Here is a 4,091-nt window from a genome sequence, read left to right on the forward strand (position 1 = left end):
GTTTGGTATTTCATGCCGAGTCATGTCCACACAAGCCTTTTTTGGGGGTTGATGACGATCATTGATAGTCAAAACCACATTCAATTATCAAGCTCTCATTCACTTTCTATGTCTGTGTGCGTCATTGGGTTGAGGCTAAGCTACTAGTCCCGATGTACCACCAAAAAAATAATTAGAAAAAAAAAAAAAACAGAAAGTAAAACAAGGTTTTTGTTTTTCACCATGACATGTTGACAAAGGTAAAAAGTGAAACAATTTCCCATAAAAGCTCTTCTAATGAGACGACACAATCAGGACTGCGTCTTTTCATACTCTTCAGTGAAAAAAGGAGAAGATGAAGAAATTAAAGGCTGTCTTATTTTAAACAACCAAAATTTCATTTGATTGTATTATCTTTAATATGATGGAATGAGATTAAAGTTGGATTTTTCTTCCTCTCGATATGTAAAAGATCCACTTTTGTTATATAGCGAAAGACTTTTTTACATTGATTTTTAAACGAACACTAAAATATCATGCACATAATAAAAAAAATCAATATTTCTAGTCTTCCTATAGAGAACGTAAGAGAGATATATCTTGTGATAAAGAAGGCCTATGATCACTTTCTTTCACTTTCCTTTGTGGTCACGCACAGCTGTTTTCTTCGATGATAAATATTCTGTATGTTTTCATGTGAATGTGCTCAAAATTTTCAATATCATACCTGCTTTATCCAACAACAACAAAAAGATATACAAAGGCTTATATAATATAAGCAGTTACCATATAGATCATTCAACAAAATAAGGAAGAATCAATTCCAGAGATACATCTTATCAGAACACTGATCATGCATTATGAATCGCTGACTAATTACATCACAATGGCCGTGATAATTTAAAATCAAATATGAACAGTACCGGTAAGGAATTGATGTATCAATTGTTCAAGAGCTCGTCTGACAGTCAGATCTCGTGGATTTTGCTACACAAGAGCAAATGGTGAAGCTATATCTAAATCAATGACATGTTGATAAAACTAAGACTAGGGTTTCGAATGAAAAGAAACAACCGGATATTCACAACACTGTGAACTGTTCTAGTAGATACAGAAAATCAAATCAGCTTATTACTCTTCCCAGAGAAAAATGTTGCTGTCTAGAGACACTATTATGTCATGTCACATGTTTAGACAAAACCGAAGTAAATAGGACATCATATATTTTGAATAATAAAGAGAGTGAAAATTGTTGTAGCAAAACATTATTGAGCCTGGTTGTGGACAGCTTATAAATCTGAAATAAAAAAATAATACTTTATATTTTATGTAGCTGTAAAAAATTGTCAATTAATAATATGTGATCCATATCTCCAACTTCATGTGAAAACTATAATATTCCAGATCTTGATTTCCCCAAACGGCCAAACTAAATATCACAAACTACATTGACATAGCGTCGTAAATTCTCGGTGGTGCTCATTTTTTTAGGCAATCTTTATTTTTATTTAATTAAGCTTGATTTCATTTATACATATATAAGATATGAAACCCTAATATAGAGAGAGAGAGAAAGAAATAGAGCAGGGCGTGCAATAGAATGTGAAAATAAATAAGAGATGATGTTTATACGAAAGTGAAAATCCAGATCTGAATATTGCAGAAAAAGACATATAGGCTAAGGGAAAGATAAAAATTCAGAAAAGCCATCATGACCAGAATCTGCCTAATGATGAACCGGAAAAGGGGCTTTTAAACTTAGACTGACAAAACCGAATCTTAACAAACATATGTTCAGAGAAGAAGAAGAAAAAAAGAAAGGTTGTGAAAGTAATGATGAACCAATCTTCAATATCTCCCAAATAGAAAACAAAAAAGAAACATTAGTCAAACCACATCATCATTACATTACAACAAATTTGCAAACGGCTAAAATCTTCAATCGACCTATAAAAACAAACGAGGATAAAAAAATAAAAACAAAACCCATAATATCGCATATATAACAAAAAAAAAACCTGAATTGAGCGCGGCTTCTTTGAAAGCCATTGATTTTGTTGGAAAGCTTTCTGATTTTGGGGGGAATGAAGCCTGGTCCGACGACACGCTGAATCAAAATTTAATAGTAGATTACGAAATACAGATCAGATCATCACAAGAGTAATATCTGTGTGGATAATATTTTGATCAAAGTGTCCTCGAGCCAGACAACATTCCCCTCAAGATGCCATGAATAAGATCCAACAAAACCAGCATAATAAAAAATCAGAAAACACAGGAGCAAATAAACTAGAATTGGGTTTTTCTGTGTGTCTGTGTGTTACTTTTCTCTCTAATTTATCCCCCAAGAGTCTCGGCTGTGTTCAAGGGGGTTGAGAGAGAGAGAGAGAGAGAGAGAGATAATGAGATAATGATGAATGGAATATGGGAAAGACATGGGAATTGAGGGGGGTTATAAGTAAGTGAAATTTGAGATTTTTATTTTTGATTTTTTATTTTAGTATGTATCGATATTCATTTATTTCATTGGAAAGCCAAAGCTGAGCCCAAAAAGCCAAACCCTTACAAAAGACAAAAGATTGGTGCCAGAACTGGTGGGTCCCACACCACCAAGCCCTTTTTGGTTCCGTTTCTCTCAATTCCAGAAGTGACCACGACCCCATGCACTCTCTCTCTCTCTCTCATCGCATTCATATCCACCGTTGGATTCCGGATGTGAACACCTCGTACAGCAATTAGTTCGTATTTTGTGTATATATATATATATATATATATATATACTATAATCATGTGTGTGTGTGGTTGTGACTTGTGATGATGAATTGATGATAACCCGGCATTAGATTTTGGGTTTCGGATGAATGAATGAATGAGTGAGTGATGTTTTGATTGTGTCATCTCTCCAGCATAGCCTTACTCAAATGAGCTGGCTAAAATGGCTAGGCATGTTCTTGGTGGACTAGAGAGAGAAACACACACGCCGATCTATTCAATTTCGACCGTTGGATTGGCCTACATGAACCACGTACTAAATAAAATACAGATATTAGAATGAGAAACAATTAATAGAAAAGGAATCAGAGTAATGCAGTGGCAGAAAGGGAGTCAGAGGAGTGGTTGAGTTATTGAGCTGCCCGATAGTAGAAACCTCATTTAATATTTTTTCCCAAACTTTTTTATTTTTATTTATTTATTTGTTCTGTGTGTTGTGTTATTATAGTCTAATAATTAATCTTGTGTTTATTTAAATTTATAATAAAGAAACCCTCGTCTGGCGTGTCATTTTAGAGAGAGAGGGGCGAAGAGTTCGAGGCGATGACCGACAGATGGGGCTCAGCTCAGGGGTCCATTCTCTCGTTTTTACTCTGCCCTTTTTACCCTTTTTTTTTACCCTTTATCTCTATGTCCAATTGCCAATTTTCTATTTTTCTCCTAAATTATAAGTGAATTTATATTCCTAGTGTTATGACTATCTTCTTTTTCAATTTCCAACTTTTTTTGTTTTGGTCAAATACTTTCTCCATTCAACTCCCCCAAGTTGAATAGTAGCAAACGTTTGATGCTTTTGAATAATGCATTGAATTTTGAGTGAGTTTGTACGCTAAAATAATATGTATATATATATCAATTTTCTCTCTCTCTCTCTCTCTCTCTCTCTCTCTCTCTCTCTCTCTCTCTCTCTCTCTCTCTCTCTCATTCTTGTCTTGATCTCCTACGAGATACAGAAGTTAAGAAATTAATGGGGACATGCAATTACAATTTTCTGATTGTGTTTGACTAATATGAATAAAGGATTTACTTTGGACACTGGGGACATATGGTACATATTTAATCCCAAAAATATGAAATCGAAAAAGGTATTGTGTTTTTTCTTTTGCTTTAAGCCAAATAACCATTTATGGAGTCGTTGAACGCAAGATATAACCTATGGCAACAAATTTTGAGAAGTTCAAAAAAGTCTCGAGATATTTGTATATATGGAAGGTTGGAGGACATTATTGTAACCTATTCTCTCATGTGTCAACTTTACGATTGCGGATTCATTAAAAAAAATAGTCAATTTAAACGTTTGAATAATGTCAACGTTTTGTAAATTTTAGGCAAATAACCAC

General features: G+C 34.0%; 1 long non-coding RNA gene across 1 annotated transcript; it reads right to left on the reverse strand.

Moving 5' to 3' along the window:
• Nucleotides 1-230: 230 nt before the first annotated feature.
• On the reverse strand, nucleotides 231-2,381 carry LOC149400277 (uncharacterized). Its single transcript, XR_016296310.1, has 2 exons — nucleotides 903-2,381; nucleotides 231-706 (listed from the first exon to the last, which is right to left on the reverse strand). It is a non-coding gene; the product is annotated as an uncharacterized LOC149400277 (long non-coding RNA).
• Between the last annotated feature and the right edge of the window lie 1,710 nt (nucleotides 2,382-4,091).

Source organism: Urtica dioica, chromosome 4 (genome assembly GCF_054948205.1).
Source record: "Urtica dioica subsp. dioica isolate 48M chromosome 4, U.dioica_male_clone48M_v1_H2, whole genome shotgun sequence".
Taxonomy (NCBI): Eukaryota; Viridiplantae; Streptophyta; class Magnoliopsida; order Rosales; family Urticaceae; genus Urtica; species Urtica dioica.